The sequence below is a fragment of the Oncorhynchus keta genome, chromosome 4 (genome assembly GCF_023373465.1).
Source record: "Oncorhynchus keta strain PuntledgeMale-10-30-2019 chromosome 4, Oket_V2, whole genome shotgun sequence".
Classification (NCBI taxonomy): domain Eukaryota; kingdom Metazoa; phylum Chordata; class Actinopteri; order Salmoniformes; family Salmonidae; genus Oncorhynchus; species Oncorhynchus keta.
The window spans coordinates 48,662,184-48,682,166 of NC_068424.1; the positions used below are offsets into that span (position 1 = coordinate 48,662,184).

A 19,983-nucleotide genomic window follows, 5' to 3' on the forward strand; every position below is an offset into this window, starting at 1 on the left:
ACAGACATACACTGCTCAAAAAAATAAAGGGAACACCTAAACAACACAATTTAACTCCAAGTCAATCACACTTCTGTGAAATTAAACTGTCCACTTAGGAAGCAACACTGATTGACAATAAATTTCACATGCTGTTGTGCAAATGGAATAGACAACAGGTGGAAATTATAGGCAATTAGCAAGACACCCCCAATAAAGGAGTGGTTCTGCAGGTGGGGACCACAGACCACTTCTCAGTTCCTATGCTTCCTGGCTGATGTTTTGATCACTTTTGAATGTTGGCGGTGCTTTCACTCTAGTGGTAGCATGAGACGGAGTCTACAACCCACACAAGTGGCTCAGGTAGTGCAGCTCATCCAGGATGGAACATCAATGAGAGATGTGGCAAGAAGGTTTGCTGTGTCTGTCAGCGTAGTGTCCAGAGCATGGAGGCACTGCCAGGAGACAGGCCAGTACATCAGGAGACGTGGAGGAGGCCGTAGGAGGGCAACAGCAGGACCGCTACCTCCGACTTTGTGCAAGGAGGACCTCCAGCAGGCCACAAATGTGCATGTGTCTGCTCAAACGGTCAGAAACAGACTCCATGAGGGTGGTATGTGGGCCCGAAGTCCACAGGTGGAGGTTGTGCTTACATCCCAACACCGTGCAGGATGTTTGGCATTTGCCAGAGAACACCAAGATTGGCAAATTCGCCACTAGCGCCCTGTGCTCTTCACAGATGAAAGCAGGTTCACACTGAGCACATGTGACAGACGTGACAGAGTCTGGAGACGCCGTGGAGAACGTTCTGCTGCCTGCCACAGCCTCCAGCATGACCGGTTTGGCGGTGGGTCAGTCATGGTGTGGGGTGGCATTTCTTTGGGGGGCCGCACAGCCCCCCATGTGCTCGCCAGAGGTAGCCTGACTGTCATCAGGTACCGAGATGAGATCCTCAGACCCCTCCTAATGCAAGACAATGCTAGACCTCATGTGGCTGGAGTGTGTCAGCAGTTCCTGCAAGAGGAAGGCATTGATGCTATGGACTGGCCCGCCCGTTCCCCAGACCTGAATCCAATTGAGCACATCTGGAACATCATGTCTCGCTCCATCCACCAACGCCACGTTGCACCACAGACTGTCAAGGAGTTGGCGGATGCTTTAGTCCAGGTCTGAGAGGAGATCCCTCAGGAGACCATGCGCCACCTCATCAGGAGCATGCCCAGGCGTTGTAGGGAGGTCATACAGGCACGTGGAGGCCACACACACTACTGAGCCTCATTTTGACTTGTTTTAAGGACATTACATAAAAGCTGGATCAGCCTGTAGTGTGGTTTTCCACTTTAATTTTGAATGTGACTCCAAATCCAGACCTCCATGGGTTGATACATTTGATTTCCATTGATAATTTTTGTGTGATGCTGTTGTCAGCACATTCAACTATGTAAAGAAAAAAGTATTTAATAAGAATATTTTATTCATTCAGATCTAGGGTGTGTTATTTTAGTGTTCCCTTTATTTTTTTGAGAAGTGTATATGAAACATACAGTTTCAGGGAAAATACAAATTATTTAAATATAACAGACCTCTATTGGGGAGTCTGGTTCATCCAGGATGTTCTGTTCGTTCTGCATCCGCTGCATCGTCCCTGTAGAACTGGGGTCCATTATCAGTACATTCTGACTATAGGGTCTGGCGAACTGACAGTCACTCTTTCTGGAGTCAGTCGTCCTGCACACCTCGTAATTGTACACGTGCTGTAGAGTTCCTGTCCCCAGAGTGTCTGCGTAACGTGGTGGATAATACGGAATAACCGGGAGGTTGGAATGATAGAGGATGCGAGACTGTCTCCATCTGTATATTTTCACTGATATAATAAACACTAAACACGCGATGAACAGAAATGAGACGACAGCCAAAGCCAAGACTAAGTAAAAAGTCAGGTTGTCATTGTACTCCTTGTCGTGCGTAAAGTCAGTGAACTCCGAGAGCACTTCAGGGAAGCTGTCCGCCACCGCCACGTTAACATTGACTGTGGCTGAACGAGAGGGCTGCCCATTGTCCTCCACTACCACAGTGAGCCTTTGTTTCACAGCATCTTTATCATTGACTTGGCGTACAGTTCTTATTTCTCCATTCTGTAAGCCCACTTCAAACAGCGCCCTGTCTGTCGCTTTCTGCAGTTTATACGAGAGCCAGGCATTCTGTCCAGAGTCCACATCAACAGCCACCACTTTAGTGACAAGATAGCCAACATCTGCTGAACGAGGCACCATTTCAGCCACCAGAGAGCTGCTAGTCTGGACTGGGTACAGAACCTGAGGCGCGTTGTCGTTCTGGTCATGGATCATTATTTTCACAGTCACATTGCTACTGAGAGGAGGGGAGCCTCCATCCTGCGCTTTTACGTGGAACTGGAACTTCTTGATCTGCTCGTAATCAAAAGAGCGCACTGCATGTATGACTCCACTATCAGCACTAACGGACACATATGAGGAAACGGGCACTCCGTTAACCGAAGAGTCCTCCAGTATGTAAGAAACACGGGCATTCTGGTTCCAGTCAGCGTCTCTGGCTTTCACTGTAAATATAGAGAGGCCCGGTGTGTTGTTTTCTATAATGTAGGCCTCATATGAGCTCCTCTCAAAGACAGGCGCGTTGTCATTCACATCTGATATCTGTAAGGTGAGAGTGACGCTGCTGGATAGCGAGGGCACTCCCTCATCAGAGCACGTCACACTGATGTTATACTCAGAGGCTCTCTCTCGGTCCAAGTCGCTATCCGTTATTAGACTGTAAAATGCGTTAGATGTTGATTTAATAGTGAATGGGACGTTCTCATTTATTTCACAGTGAACTTTACCATTATTTTCTGAATCAGGGTCGTTCACGCTCATCATAGCTATTACTGTGTTCAGACGGGAATCCTCTGGTATTGAACCGGACTTGGAAATTAAATTAATAAGAGCACTATTGTCATTCACGTCAATAACATCAATTATTATTTTACTTGAGTCTGAAAGGCCTCCGCTGTCTATTGCTTCTATATCAATCTGATAATTTCTGGCTTTTTCATAATCAATTGGGCCATCTAATATCAAATCTCCATCTGCATTTATATTAAACAATTCTGAACCACTGTCCATACCATTCGAAATTAGATAGGACACTTCACCATTTGTGCCTTTGTCTGCATCAGAAGCACTAACTGTAGTGACAACCGTTCCTTTTTGTGAATTCTCTGTTATTGTTGCCGTATAAACTGTTTTGGTAAAAACCGGCGCATTGTCGTTTGCATCTAACACGGTTACGTGTATCTGCATTGTCCCAGACATTTGAGGCTTGCCTCCATCCAAAGCAGTTAACAACAGCGACATATGCTCCTGTTTCTCTCTATCTAAAGGTTTCTGTAAAACCATCTCTACCTTTTTACTTCCGTCGGCCTGACTATGTAATTTCAGAATAAAATTGTCTGTGGGTTTCAGCGAGTAGGTTTGGAGACCGTTTAAACCAATGTCTGGGTCTACTGCTTTCTCTAACACAAATTTAGAGCCAATCACCGCCGACTCACTGATTTCCACTCTTCTTTCAGCCTTTTTAAAACTGGGAGCATTATCGTTTATATCTGTGATCTCAACAGTTACCGGGTACAATTCCATCGGGGTTTCAAGAGAAATCTGAAAATCCAGTGCGCAAGGCGTCGTCTGTCCGCAGAGCGCTTCACGGTCTATTCTCTCTCTGATAAGGAGAACTCCCCTTTCTTTATTCAACTCGATGTATTCTGCGCTGTTTCCAGTATAAATACGAGCTTTACCTGATTTCAGTCTTTTTATATCTAAACCCAAATCCTGTGCGATGTTACCGACTAAAGAGCCTGTCGCCATTTCCTCTGGAATGGAGTAACTGACCTGCCCGTTCACTGAACTGAGAGAGAGGACCGAGATAAACAACAGTACTTGCCGTGTCATTGTTCTGTCCGACATTTTCTCTGCGATATCAAACAACACAAACGTTCTAATCCGTATAGAAGTCTGTAATATTCCACTGGTTTCCAGTGCAAAACGTACAAAAATGGTCCCAAAATCCACCAAGGTTGAACAAAAGAATCGCAGCCCTGAGTCACCGTGTTAGTGTTCCCTGCAAACCGGACTGCGCGCCCTGTGCGGGTCTTTTTCTCTCTAATATATCGAGATGATGGGGGAGGTACTGCTGCAAATCTGCTCTAGAATTGTAACACACTGACCAACAGCGTCCCTCTGAGTTCAATGCACTAAACTACATGAAATGAAAACAGTACAACATACTTAAGGTTTCAGTTTACAAACTATAAACTAGCGTATTGTTCTTATATCAACAACTAAGCCAATGTAAATATGATAAAACAAAGTCAGTGAGATATTAACAAAAAAGGTCTAGTAAAATACACGTTGCATGAAAATATTCTACAAAAGGAAACTATTTGCTAAGCATTGAAATAAACGCTATTTGCCAAGAGCCGCTGTCCATGACCATGGTGCTGAAATGGCCCCACATGTACTGGAGAAGGAAGAGCATTTCTGACCGTGGAAAGTCCCCAGGTACGACACATACTAGATTTTAAACAGATAAAATCGACGATGCATTTAGACAGACACATGAAACATATCGTTTTATGGAAAAGATAATGACTCAAATATAACAGACCTCTATTGGGGAGTCTGGTTCATCCAGGATGTTCTGTTCTTTCTGAATCCGCTGCATCGTCCCTGTAGAACTGGGGTCCATTATCAGTACGTTCTGACTACAGGGCCTGGCGAACTGACAGTCACTCTTTCTGGAGTCAGTCGTCCTGCACACCTCGTAATTGTACACGTGCTGTAGAGTTCCTGTCCCCAAAGAATCTGCGTAACGCGGTGGATAATACGGAATAACCGGGAGATTGGAATGATAGAGGATGCGAGACTGTCTCCATCTGTATATTTTCACTGATATGATAACCACTAAACACGTAATAAACAAAAATGAGACTACAGCCAAAGCCAAGACCAAGTAAAAAGTCAGGTTGTCGTTGTACTCCTTGTCGTGCGTAAAGTCAGTGAACTCCGAGAGCACTTCAGGGAAGCTGTCCGCCACCGCCACGTTAACATTGACTGTAGCTGAACGAGAGGGCTGCCCGTTGTCCTCCACAACAACAGTGAGCCTTTGTTTCACAGCATCTTTATCATTGACTTGGCGTACAGTTCTTATTTCTCCATTCTGCAAGCCCACTTCAAACAGCGCCCTGTCTGTCGCTTTCTGCAGTTTATAAGAGAGCCAGGCATTCTGTCCAGAGTCCACATCAACAGCCACCACTTTAGTAACAAGATAGCCCACATCTGCTGAACGAGGCACCATTTCAGCCACCAGGGAGCTGCTAGTCTGGACTGGATACAGAACCTGAGGCGCGTTGTCATTCTGGTCCTGGATCATTATTTTCACAGTCACATTGCAACTGAGAGGAGGGGAGCCTCCATCCTGCGCTTTTACGTGGAACTGGAAATCCTTGATCTGCTCGTAGTCAAAAGAGCGCACTGCATGTATGACTCCACTATCAGCACTAACGGACACATATGAGGAGACGGGAACTCCCTTAACCAAGGACTCCTCCAGTATGTAAGAAACACGGGCATTCTGGTTCCAGTCATCGTCTCTGGCTTTCACTGTGAATATAGAGAGGCCCGGTGTATTGTTTTCTATAATGTAGGCCTCATATGAGTTCCTCTCAAAGACAGGCGCGTTGTCATTCACATCTGATATCTGTAAGGTGAGAGTGACGCTGCTGGATAGCGAGGGCACGCCCTCATCAGAGCACGTCACACTGATGTTATACTCAGAGGCTCTCTCTCGGTCCAAGTCGCTGTCAGTTACTAAGCTATAGAAATGATTCGACGTTGATTTAATTGTAAATGGAATGTTTTCATTTATGGAACACTCTACTTTACCATTATCACCCGAGTCTGAGTCTTGAACATTGATAATTGTTACAACTGTGCCAGACACAGAATCTTCGAATATTGCATTTGTCTTAGACATAATATTAATGATTGGTTTGTTGTCATTTAAATCAGAAACATCGACGATTACTTTGCAAGAATCTATGAGTCCTCCGGCGTCTCTTGCTTGAATGTCAATTTGATATTTTTTCATTCTTTCGTAATCAATATTTCCTAATAGACTCACTACACCGTCATCATCATCAACTTCAAATAATTCAGCACCGCCTTCGACGATGTTTGACATAGAATATGTCACTTTTCCGTATGAGTCTTGATCAGCATCAGTCGCGCTTACTGTAGCTACAATGGTGCCTTTAGGCGCGTTCTCGGTTACACTGGCCTTGTAAACGGCTTGGGAACAGACAGGTGCATTATCATTGGCGTCTAGTACAGTGATGATTATCCGCATTGTTCCTGATAGCTGAGGCTCTCCTCCATCTACTGCTGTCAAAATCAGCGATATCTGCTCCTGTTTCTCTCGGTCTAGAGGCGTCTGCAATACCATTTCCACATTTTTACTACCGTCAGGTAAAATGTGTGATTTTAATATGAAATTATCGGTTGATTTTAGGGTGTAACTCTGCAGGTCATTCACACCAACGTCATTATCAACTGCTCTATCCAAAACGAACCTAGCTCCGGGCTGTGATGACTCACTTATTTCGAATTCCATTTCATTCTTTTTGAAACCCGGTGAATTATCATTGATGTCTGTGATCTCAATCGTTAAGCTGTAAAATTCCAATGGGTTTTCAAGTAGAATTTGATGGTGTAAAGCGCATGGCGTCGTCTCTCCACACAACGCTTCACGGTCTATTCTTTCCTTGATAAGGAGAACTCCCCTTTCTGTATTCAGCTCGATGTATTCTGTACTGTCTCCAGTATAAATACGAGCTTTACCCGATTTCAGTCTTTTGATATCTAAACCCAAATCCTGCGCGATGTTACCGACTAAAGAGCCTTTCGCCATTTCTTCCGGAATGGAGTAACTGACCTGCCCGTTCACTGAACTGAGAGAGAGGACCGAGATAAACAACAGTACTTGCCGTGTCATTGTTCTGTTCGACATATCCTTTTCACAATGAAACCATAAACACCATATAATCCATTAAACAATTTGCAGTGTTCCGTTAAAAGTAAGTTCAGAAAATAGCACAATTCTCTGCCAATAATCAGTCTCTCTGGAACAAAATAATCCAATATCGGAGTCTACGTGCTCGGTGTTCTCTGTAACCGGACTGCGCGCTCTGCGTGCGGCTCTCTCTTTCTCTTAATATATCGAGATGATGGGGGAAGCACTGCTGCAAATCTGCTCTAAAACTGCAACACACTAACCAACAGCGTCCCTCTGAGTTCAATCCACTGAACTACAGATTACTTTAAAACAATAAACGAATCGAAACATATTGCATATGAGAAGGTTTGAGTATCCGAAGGATATACTACTGAATACTATCAGGTGAAATCAACACATATAGGCCAAATGCATGATGACAAATGTAAACCAATATGGCAGGGGGATGTGGGCAAATAATGTATAACGAAAAGCACGTTGTGTGAAATTAGACAACTGTGGGAGACAACAAGCACCCCTTTGAAATGCACACTCTTTGCAAAGCAACTCTGTCCATGATAGTCCTTCTGAAATGGACACATATCAGTGGAATGAAAAGCATTTCTGACAGACTCGATACAAAATCAAATGTAGACATAGGATACAGATGAAAGAATATAGTTTTACGGAAAATCTAATGACTAAAACATAACAGATGTATGTTGGGGAATCGTGCGCGGAACTGGAAATCCTTGATCTGCTCGTAATCAAAAGTATCGTCCTATCAAGTATAACCCAACCCTGTCATGTGGAATATATTAACACATTTCGAACAACTGTAAACATAGATCCCAGAGGATGTGGACAAGCAATCTCCAACAAGATACACGTTGCTGACACGACAGAAAAGAAAACCGGATGTATGGACGCTAGTGTGCTTTCTATAATTTAATTATTATAACAGGGAACAATCCATGTCAGTTGGTGATGAATTTACAACATCAGTGGAATGAATAGAATGTATGTACATGGACAGTTTCCAAAATAAAAGACTCGATTGTAAACAGTTAATCACGATTAAACAATAAATTAGACATACAATACAGCGTTGAGGGGGAAATTAATTATTTAAACGTAACAGACCTCCAATTGCGAGTCTGGTTCATCCAGGATGTTCTGTTCGTTCTGCATCCGCTGCATCGTCCCTGTAGAACTGTCCATTATCAGTACGTTCTGACTACAGGGTCTGGCGAACTGACAGTCACTCTTTCTGGAGTCAGTCGTCCTGCACACCTCGTAATTGTACACGTGCTGTAGAGTTCCTGTCCCCAGAGTGTCTGCGTAACGCGGTGGATAATACGGAATAACCGGGAGATTGGAATGATAGAGGATGCGAGACTGTCTCCATCTGTATATTTTCACTGATATAATAACCAGTAAACACGTGATGAACAGAAATGAGACTACAGCCAAAGCCAAGACTAAGTAAAAAGTCAGGTTGTCATTGTACTCCTTGTCGTGCGTAAAGTCAGTGAACTCCGAGAGCACTTCAGGGAAGCTGTCCGCCACCGCCACGTTAACATTGACTGTAGCTGAACGAGAGGGCTGCCCGTTGTCCTCCACTACAACAGTGAGCCTTTGTTTCACAACATCTTTATCATTGACTTGGCGTATAGTTCTTATTTCTCCATTCTGTAAGCCCACTTCAAACAGCGCCCTGTCTGTCGCTTTCTGCAGTTTATACGAGAGCCAGGCATTCTGTCCTGAGTCCACATCAACAGCCACCACTTTAGTCACAAGATAGCCAACATCTGCTGAACGAGGTACCATTTCAGCTACCAGAGAGCTGCTTGTCTGGACTGGGTACAGAACCTGAGGCACGTTGTCATTCTGATCTTGGATCATTATTTTCACAGTCACATTGCTACTGAGAGGAGGGGAGCCTCCATCCTGCGCTTTTACGCGGAACTGGAAATCCTTGATCTGCTCGTAGTCAAAAGAGCGCACTGCATGGATGACTCCACTATCAGCACTAACGGACACATATGAGGAAACGGGCACTCCGTTAACCGAGGAGTCCTCCAGTATGTAAGAAACACGGGCATTCTGGTTCCAGTCAGCGTCTCTGGCTTTCACTGTGAATATAGAGAGGCCCGGTGTATTGTTTTCTATAATGTAGGCCTCATATGAGCTCCTCTCAAAGACAGGCGCGTTGTCATTCACATCTGATATCTGTAAGGTGAGAGTGACGCTGCTGGAGAGCGAGGGCACGCCCTCATCAGAGCACGTCACACTGATGTTATACTCAGAGGATCTCTCTCGGTCCAAATCACTGTCTGTTACTAGGCTATAGAAGCCGTTCGATGTAGATTTAATGGTGAAAGGAATGTTTCCACTTAAAACACAATTCACGGCTCCGTTATTATCAGAGTCTGGGTCGTGGACACTCATTACAGCGATAATAGTCTGGGAAGGGGAATTTTCTGCTATCGATTTAGAAGTGGACATCATGTCAATCAAAGGGTTGTTGTCGTTAACGTCTGCAATGTCCACTACTAATTTACTGGAATCTGAAAGACCGCCTTGATCCTTTGCTTCTATGTCAATCTGGTAATGTTTAGCTGTTTCATAGTCGACCTTGCCTATCAAACGCACCTCGCCATTGCTTTCATCTATTTCAAATAGATCCAAAATACCATCGATACTACTTGATATTGAGTAAGTGACTAAACCGTTTGATCCGTTGTCTATATCAGTTGCACGAACTGTAGTTAATAATGTACCCCTCTGTGAATTTTCCACCAAACTGGCCTTATATATTGCCTGCGTAAAAACCGGAGCATTGTCATTTACATCCAACACAGTGACGTGTATCTGCACTGTTCCAGACATCTTAGGCTCACCTCCATCGAGGGCGGTTAACACTAAAGATATCTGCTCCTGTTTCTCTCGATCTAAAGGCTTCTGCAAAACCATCTCTACCTTTTTACTTCCATCAGCCTGACCTTGTAATTTTAAAATAAAATGTTCGGTTGGATTAAGGGAGTAGCTTTGTAGTCCATTCGCTCCTATATCAGAATCAAAAGCTCTTTCCAATACAAATTTAGCACCGATCACAGCTGATTCACTTATTTCGAATTTCATTGCATCTTTTTTGAAAACAGGAGCATTATCATTGATATCGGTAATCTCAATTGTGACTTGATAAAATTCTATTGGGTTCTCCATAATAATCTGAAAATGTAGTGCGCAAGGCGTCGTCTGTCTGCACATCACCTCACGGTCTATTCTCTCTTTGATAAGGATAACTCCCCTTTCTTTATTCAACTCAATACATTCTGCACTGTTTCCAACGTGAATACGAGCATTACCTGATTTCAGTCGTTTTATATCCAACCCCAAATCCTGCGCTATGTTACCGACTAAAGAGCCTTTCGCCATTTCCTCTGGAATGGAGTAACTGACCTGCCCGTTCACTGAACTGAGAGAGAGGACCGAGATAAACAACAGTACTTGCCGTGTCATTGTTCTGTCCGACATTTTCCCTTCACCATTAAACCACAAGCACCATTCAATCCGTTAAGCAATGTTAAATGATCTGTTATATACAAATCCAGAAAAGAACAATAATGTCTTCCAATAATCCTTATCGCTGGAACAAAAGAATCACAAACACGGACTGCGCGCTCTGCGTGCGGCTCTTTCTCTCTGTGTAATATCGAGATGACGGGGAGGTACTGCTGCCAATCTGTTCTAAAAAGTGCAACACACTGACTGACCAACAGCGTCCCTCTGAGTTCAGTGCACTGAACTTCAGCTATTCTTAAATAATAAACAATTGTAAAGTGTTTGGGAAGGGTTGAGTCTCCAAAAAATAATGTACAGACCAATCTTGTTTTACACAACCCAGTCATGTGGGCAATATTAACACATGAACAACTGTAAACGTAGATACCACAGGATGTGGACAAGTAATCTCAAACAAGATAAACGTTTATGAAACTACAGGCCTACATCACAACCGGAACACGACTTCAGAAAACTGGACGCATGGTAGCGTGGTTTTTTATACAAATAAACAATGACTTATATATAGATTTATGAAATTATTTCTTATTATATGAAATGTTTGCATGATCTTGACAATGGTGAAGACGTCAATACAATTCACCATTTCCTATGTCAAAGTTCCCTGTTTGCAAAGCACCGCGGTCCATCTCAGTGGTGCTGATTTGGCCACATCAGGGGAATGAACAGCATTTCTGTCCACGGAAAGCTTCCAAAAGTAAGCTTCTGTAGCTCAGTTGGTAGAGCATGGCGCTTGTAACGCCAGGGTAGTGGGTTCGATCCCCGGGACCACCCATACGTAGAATGTATGCACACATGACTGTAAGTCGCTTTGGATAAAAGCGTCTGCTAAATGGCATATATTATTATTATTATATTATTATTAAAGACTCGATATAAAAACAGTCAAAGACATTTATAGAATGCATTACACATAAAAAATATAGTTTTAGGGGAAAATTCATTATTTAAAAAAAACAGACCTCCAATGGCGAGTCTGGCTCATCCAGGTTGTTCTGTTTAGTCTGCATCCGCTGCATCGTCCCTGTAGAACTGGGGTCCATTATCAGTACGTTCTGACTACAGGGTCTGGCGAACTGACAGTCACTCTTTCTGGAGTCAGTCGTCCTGCACACCTCGTAATTGTACACGTGCTGTAGAGTTCCTGTCCCCAAAGTGTCTGCGTAACGCGGTGGATAATACGGAATAACCGGGAGGTTGGAATGATAGAGGATGCGAGACTGTCTCCATCTGTATATTTTCACTGATATAATAACCACTAAACACGTGATGAACAAAAATGAGACTACAGCCAAAGCCAAGACTAAGTAAAGAGTCAGGTTGTCATTGTATTCTTTGTCGTGCGTAAAGTCAGTGAACTCCGAAAGCACTTCAGGGAAGCTGTCCGCCACCACCACGTTAACATTGACTGTGGCTGAACGAGAGGGCTGCCCATTGTCCTCCACTACCACAGTGAGCCTTTGTTTCACAGCATCTTTATCATTGACTTGGCGTATAGTTCTTATTTCCCCATTCTGTAAGCCCACTTCAAACAGCGCCCTGTCTGTCGCTTTCTGCAGTTTATACGAGAGCCAGGCATTCTGTCCAGAGTCCACATCAACAGCCACCACTTTAGTAACAAGATAGCCCACATCTGCTGAACGAGGAACCATTTCAGCTACCAGAGAGCTGCTAGTCTGGACTGGGTACAGAACCTGAGGCGCGTTGTCATTCTGGTCCTGGATCATTATTTTCACAGTCACATTGCTACTGAGAGGAGGGGAGCCTCCATCCTGCGCTTTTACGCGGAACTGGACATCCTTGATCTGCTCGTAGTCAAAAGAGCGCACTGCATGTATGACTCCACTATCAGCACTAACGGACACATATGAGGAGACAGGCACTCCGTTAACCGAGGAGTCCTCCAGTATGTAAGAAACACGGGCATTCTGGTTCCAGTCAGCGTCTCTGGCTTTCACTGTGAATATAGAGAGGCCCGGTGTGTTGTTTTCTATAATGTAGGCCTCATATGAGCTCCTCTCAAAGACAGGCGCGTTGTCATTCACATCTGATATGTGTAAGGTGAGAGTGACGCTGCTGGAGAGCGAGGGCACGCCCTCATCAGAGCACGTCACACTGATGTTATACTCAGAGGCTCTCTCTCGGTCCAAATCACTGTCTGTTACTAGGCTATAGAAGCCGTTCGATGTAGATTTAATGGTGAAAGGAATGTTTTCACTTAAAACACAATTCACGACTCCGTTATTATCAGAGTCTGGGTCGTGGACACTCATTACAGCGATAATAGTCTGGGAAGGGGAATTTTCTGCTATCGATTTAGAAGTGGACATCATGTCAATCAAAGGGTTGTTGTCGTTAACGTCTGCAATGTCCACTACTAATTTACTGGAATCTGAAAGACCGCCTTGATCCTTTGCTTCTATGTCAATCTGGTAATGTTTAGCTGTTTCATAGTCGACCTTGCCTATCAAACGCACCTCGCCATTACTCTCGTTTATTTGAAATAAGTCCAAAATACCAACTTTGCTACTTGATATTGAGTAAGTGACTAAACCATTTGATCCATTGTCTATATCAGTTGCACGAACTGTCGTTAATAAAGTACCCCTCTTCGAGTTCTCGACGACACCCGCCTTATATATTGCCTGTGTAAAAACCGGAGCGTTGTCGTTTGCATCCAAAACTGTGACGTGTATCTGCACTGTTCCAGACATCGTAGGCTCACCTCCATCGATAGCTGTTAACACTAAAGATATCTGCTCCCTTTTCTCTCGGTCGAGAGGCTTCTGCAAAACCATCTCTACCTTTTTACTTCCATCATCTTGCCCATGTAATTTCAGAACGAAATGATCAGTTGGGTTAAGGGAGTAGCTTTGAAGTCCATTTATTCCAATATCAGAATCAAAAGCTCTTTCTAGTACAAATTTAGCTCCGGTCACAGCTGATTCGCTTATTTCGAATTTGATTGAATCCTTTTGGAAAACTGGAGCATTATCATTGATATCGATGATCTCAATAGTGATTCGATAAAATTCTATTGGGTTCTCCATAATAATTTGAAAGTGTAAAGCACAAGGCGTCGTCTGTTCGCAGAGAGCTTCACGGTCTATTCTCTCTTTGATAAGGAGAACTCCCCTTTCTTTATTCAACTCGATGTATTCTGCGCTGTTTCCAACGTGAACACGAGCTCTACCCGACGTCAGTCGTTTGATATCTAAACCCAAATCCTGCGCTATGTTACCGACTAAAGAGCCTTTCGCCATTTCTTCCGGAATGGAGTAACTGACCTGCCCGTGCACTGAACTGAGAGAGAGGACCGAGATAAACAACAGTACTTGCCGTGTCATTGTTCTGTCTGACATTTCCCACTGCAGAATTAAATCACAAATATCGCAAAGGTCCGTTAAACAATTTGCAATATTCAGTTTCACGTAAATCCAGAAAATAACACAATCTTCCGCCAATAATCCGTATCTCTGGAACAAAAGAATCGCAGCTCGGTGTCTGGGTGCTTACTGTTCTCTGTAACCCGGACTGCCCGTTCTGCGTGCGGCTCTTTCCCTCTCTAATACATCGAGATGATGGGGGAGGTACAGCTGTAAATCTAAAACTGCAACACACTAACCAACAGCGTCCCTCTGAGTTCAATGGAATGAACTACAGAAAACGAGAAATATTCCAACATATTTGAGATGGTTTGATTGTCCGTGGGATCAAATATAGCACTATGATGCTATATCAACACACGTCGCCTCGTGAATGAATTACAACAGCAAATCAACATGCCTGAGGGTTGTGGAGAAAGATTGTCTAACGAAAGACACGTTCAGTGATATTATGTTAATATAGGAAGCAACAGGCTAACTATTGAAATAGAGCGTCTTTGAACCTGTTGCTGTCCATGACCTTGGTGCTGAAATAACCACTTATTGTTGGAATGAAGAGCATTTTTGACGGAATCAATTTCATACAAAAATCGCACAACACATTTAGACATAGGATGCACATTAGAAAAGTGGTATTGGCGAAAAGATAATGACTCAAATACCACAGACCTCTATTGGGGAGTCTGGTTCATCCAGGATGTTCTGTTCACTCTGCATCCGCGGCATCGTCCCTGTAGAACTGGGGTCCATTATCAGTACGTTCTGACTACAGGGTCTGGCGAACTGACAGTCACTCTTTCTGGAGTCAGTCGTCCTGCACACCTCGTAATTGTACACGTGCTGTAGAGTTCCTGTCCCCAAAGTGTCTGCGTAACGCGGTGGATAATACGGAATAACCGGGAGATTGGAATGATAGAGGATGCGAGACTGTCTCCATCTGTATATTTTCACTGATATAATAACCACTAAACACGTGATGAACAGAAATGAGACTACAGCCAAAGCCAAGACTAAGTAAAAAGTCAGGTTGTCATTGTATTCCTTGTCGTGCGTAAAGTCAGTGAACTCCGAGAGCACTTCAGGGAAGCTGTCCGCCACCGCCACGTTAACATTGACTGTAGCTGAACGAGAGGGCTGCCCGTTGTCCTCCACTACAACAGTTAGCCTTTGTTTCACAACATCTTTATCGGTGACTTGGCGTATAGTTCTTATTTCTCCATTCTGTAAGCCCACATCAAACAGCGCCCTGTCTGTCGCTTTCTGCAGTTTATAAGAGAGCCAGGCATTCTGTCCAGAGTCCACATCAACAGCCACCACTTTAGTGACAAGATAGCCCACATCTGCTGAACGAGGTACCATTTCAGCCACCAGAGAGCTGCTAGTCTGGACTGGGTACAGAACCTGAGGCGCGTTGTCATTCTGGTCCTGGATCATTATTTTCACAGTCACATTGCTACTGAGAGGAGGGGAGCCTCCATCCTGCACTTTTACGCGGAACTGGAAATCCTTGATCTGCTCGTAATCAAAAGTGCGCACTGCATGGATGACTCCACTGTCAGCACTAACGGACACATATGAGGAAACGGGCACTCCGTTAACCGAGGAGTCCTCCAGTATGTAAGAAACACGGGCATTCTGGTTCCAGTCAGCGTCTCTGGCTTTCACTGTGAATATAGAGAGGCCAGGTGTGTTGTTTTCTATAATGTAGGCCTCATATGAGCCCCTCTCAAAGACAGGCGCGTTGTCATTCACATCTGATATCTGTAAGGTGAGAGTGACGCTGCTGGAGAGCGAGGGCACGCCCTCATCAGGACACGTCACACTAATGTTATACTCAGAGGCTCTCTCTCGATCCAAGTCACTGTCAGTTACTACAGTAAAGAAATTATTCGATGTTGATTTCATCGCAAAAGGAATGTTTTCGTTCATAGTGCACTGCACCCTGCCATTTTCCCCAGAATCAGGGTCTTGGATATTCATCATTGTTACTACAGTCCCAGGTGTAGCATCCTCAGATATACTATTTGTCTTTGACATGATATTAATGGATGGTTTGTTATCATTTGTATCCATTACTTCAATAATCACTTTGCACGCGTCAGAGTGTCCTCCCTGGTCTGTAGCCTGAACGTCTATCTCATAATGTTTCATTTTTTCATAATCAACATTCCCAACTAATCTCACAACGCCATATTTTTCGTCTACCTCAAATAATTCAGCAGCACCCTCAGCAGTATTCGATATAGAGTATGTAACCCTTCCGTTAGGACCTTGATCAGCATCAGATGCACTGATTGTGGTTAAAACGGTGCCTTTAGGAGCACCTTCTGATATACTGGCCGTATACTCTGCCTCAGCACAAACAGGAGCGTTATCATTGGCGTCAAGTACAGTGATGACTATCTGCATTGTTCCTGATAACTGAGGCTCTCCTCCATCTAACGCTGTTAATGTCAGAGAAATATGCTCCTGTTCCTCTCGGTCTAGAGGTTTCTGTAAAACCATCTCTACGTTTTTACTACTACCAATTTTACTATTCGGTTTTAAAATAAAATGATCAGTGGGTCTAATGTAGTAGCTTTGAAGGCCATTTATACCTACGTCATTATCAATCGCTCTCTCCAAGACGAATCTAGCACCCGTTAAAGCGGACTCGCTTATTTCAAATGTCATTGCATTCCTTTTAAAAACCGGAGCATTGTCATTGGTATCCGTTATTTCTACTGTGATGCTGTAAAATTCCATTGGATTCTCCAGAATAATCTGAAAATGTAGCGCGCAAGGTGTAGTCTGTCCGCAGAGAGCCTCACGGTCTATTTTCTCTCTGATAAGGAGAACTCCCCTTTCTTTATTCAACTCGATGTATTCAGCGCTGTCTCCTGTATAAATACGAGCTTTACCTGATTTCAGTCTTTTGATATCTAAACCCAAATCCTGCGCGATGTTACCGACTAGAGAGCCTGTCGCCATTTCCTCGGGAATTGAGTAACTGACCTGCCCGTGCACTGAACTGAGAGAGAGGACCGAGATAAACAACAATACTTGTCGTGCCATTGTTCTGTCCGACATTTTCCCCTGCACATGAAGAATCAATCACGTTATAATCCGTAAAACAGTCTGTAATATTCAGTTTGGTATCAGTTCTGATAAACAAAGAGCAACGTGTCCAAAAAAATCGTGTTGCCAGAACAAAAGAATCGCCGCTCCGTGTCTCCGTACTTTGTGTTCTCCGTAACCTGGACTGTGCGCTCTGCGTGCGACTCTTTCTCTCTCTAATATATCGAGATGATGGGGGAGGTACTGCTGCAAATCTGCTCTAAAACGGCAACACACTGACCAACAGCGTCCCTCAGAGTTCAGACTATTAAATTACAGAATTGAAATAAGAAGGATAAACACCCCAGGAGACTTGGGGATGTTAAGGCCCCACATCAGAGAGAGTACTAAAGGTAACCATATAGACTACGTCAATTCATTATCTTGGTCAATGAATGTCGGCCAAATGTACACCAAGATCCCGGAAAGATGTGGAGAAAGAAAGTCTGAGCCTATCCCCTCACACATGGAATTACAATACAACAGAACACAATGTTAGGCTGCAGGTAAAACCGGAAATTAATGGAATGTTGTGGATGAAATACACGAACATATCATAGAATGTTATGACCTACAAACTATATGCTTGCTTGATATTCATAAGGACGGTATTATCTTTACCCTCAGCGATGATTCAGCTACAATGCAAGTCACCCCATTTGCAAAGCGCCGCTGTCCATGACTGTGGTGCTGAAAGTGCAATAACAATGGAAAGAAGAGCTCTTCGGACAGTGGGAATGAAATCAACTCGGACGATGCATTTAAAGATGTAAATGGATACAAATGGAAATAGATAACAGACCTCTAGTGGGGAGTCTGGTTCATCCAGGATGTTCTGTTCGTTCTGCATCCGCTGCATCGTCCCTGTAGAACTGGGGTCCATTATCAGTACGTTCTGACTACAGGGTCTGGCGAACTGACAGTCACTCTTTCTGGAGTCAGTCGTCCTGCACACCTCGTAATTGTACACGTGCTGTAGAGTTCCTGTCCCCAAAGTGTCTGCGTAGCGCGGTGGATAATACGGAATAACCGGGAGATTGGAATGATAGAGGACACGAGACTGTCTCCATCTGTATATTTTCACTGATATAATAACCACTAAACATGTGATGAACAGAAATGAGACTACAGCCAAAGCCAAGACTAAGTAAAAAGTCAGGTTGTCATTGTACTCCTTGTCGTGCGTAAAGTCAGTGAACTCCGAGAGCACTTCAGGGAAGCTGTCCGCCACCGCCACGTTAACATTGACTGTAGCTGAACGGGAGGGCTGCCCGTTGTCCTCTACTACGACAGTGAGCCTTTGTTTCACAGCATCTTTATCGTTGACTTGGCGTACAGTTCTTATTTCCCCATTCTGTAAGCTCACTTCAAACAGCGCCCTGTCTGTCGCTTTCTGCAGTTTATAAGAGAGCCAGGCATTCTGTCCAGAGTCCACATCAACAGCCACTACTTTAGTGACAAGATAGCCCACATCCGCTGAACGAGGTACCATTTCAGCCACCAGAGAGCTGCTAGTCTGGACTGGGTACAGAACCTGAGGCGCGTTGTCATTCTGGTCCTGGATCATTATTTTCACAGTCACATTGCTACTGAGAGGAGGGGAGCCTCCATCCTGCGCTTTTACGCGGAACTGGAAATCCTTGATCTGCTCGTAGTCAAAAGAGCGCACTGCATGGATGACTCCACTATCAGCACTAACGGACACATATGAGGAGATGGGCACTCCGTTAACCGAGGAGTCCTCCAGTATGTAAGAAACACGGGCATTCTGGTTCCAGTCATTGTCTCTGGCTTTCACTGTGAATATAGAGAGGCCCGGTGTGTTGTTTTCTATAATGTAGGCCTCATATGAGCTCCTCTCAAAGACAGGAGCGTTGTCATTCACATCTGATATCTGTAAGGTGAGAGTGACGCTGCTGGAGAGCGAGGGCACGCCCTCATCAGAACACGTCACACTGATGTTGTACTCAGAGGCTCTCTCTCGGTCCAAGTCACTATCAGTTACAAGACTATAGAAATTGTTTGAGGTCGATCTCATCACAAAGGGAATATTGTCCTCAATAGAGCACTGCACTTTACCATTTCCATCAGAATCTGGGTCTTGAATATTCATCATTGTTACGACTGTGCCAGGTTTAGCATCCTCAGATATGATATTTGTTTTTGACATAATGTCAATGGAAGGTCTGTTGTCATTTATATCGATTACGTCAATAATTACTTTACAAGAATCGCTGTTACCTCCTTGGTCTCTGGCTTGAACGTCAATTTGATAATGTTTAGTTCTTTCGTAATCAACATTCAGGTTTAATTTGACTACGCCATCCTCTTTACCAATCTCAAATAGTTGGGCTGCTCCAGAGTTTGGAAAGTGATAGGTAACTGTGCCATATGAACCTTGATCAGCGTCAAATGCAGTGACTGTGGTTAAGACAGTGCTTTGAGTTGCGTTCTCCAATACACTGGCCTTGTAAACCGCTTGGGAACAGACAGGTGCGTTATCATTGGCGTCAAGCACGGTGATGATTATCTGCATTGTTCCTGAAAGCTGAGGCTCTCCTCCATCTACTGCTGTCAATATCAGAGATATTTGCTCCTGTGTCTCTCGATCTAAAGCTTTCTGCAAAACCATTTCAACATTTTTACCACCGTCTGGCAAAATGTGCGTTTTTAAAATGAAATTATCGGACGGTTTCAGAGAATAGCTATGAAGGCCGTTAACGCCAACGTCGTCATCAATTGCTCTTTCTAAGACAATCCTGGTTCCCGTTAAAGCGGACTCGCCTATTTCATATTTCATTTCACTCTTTTCAAAAATAGGCGAATTATCATTGACATCGGTTAACTCAATTGTTATGCTGTAAAATTC

At 43.9% G+C, this 19,983-nt stretch overlaps 1 long non-coding RNA gene across 1 annotated transcript; it reads left to right on the plus strand.

The window, feature by feature from the left end:
- Nucleotides 1–1,665: 1,665 nt before the first annotated feature.
- LOC127924106 (uncharacterized) lies at nucleotides 1,666–18,367 on the plus strand. The gene is made up of 3 exons (XR_008116753.1): nucleotides 1,666–1,796; nucleotides 14,922–15,044; nucleotides 18,274–18,367. It is a non-coding gene; the product is annotated as an uncharacterized LOC127924106 (long non-coding RNA).
- Nucleotides 18,368–19,983: the final 1,616 nt, after the last annotated feature.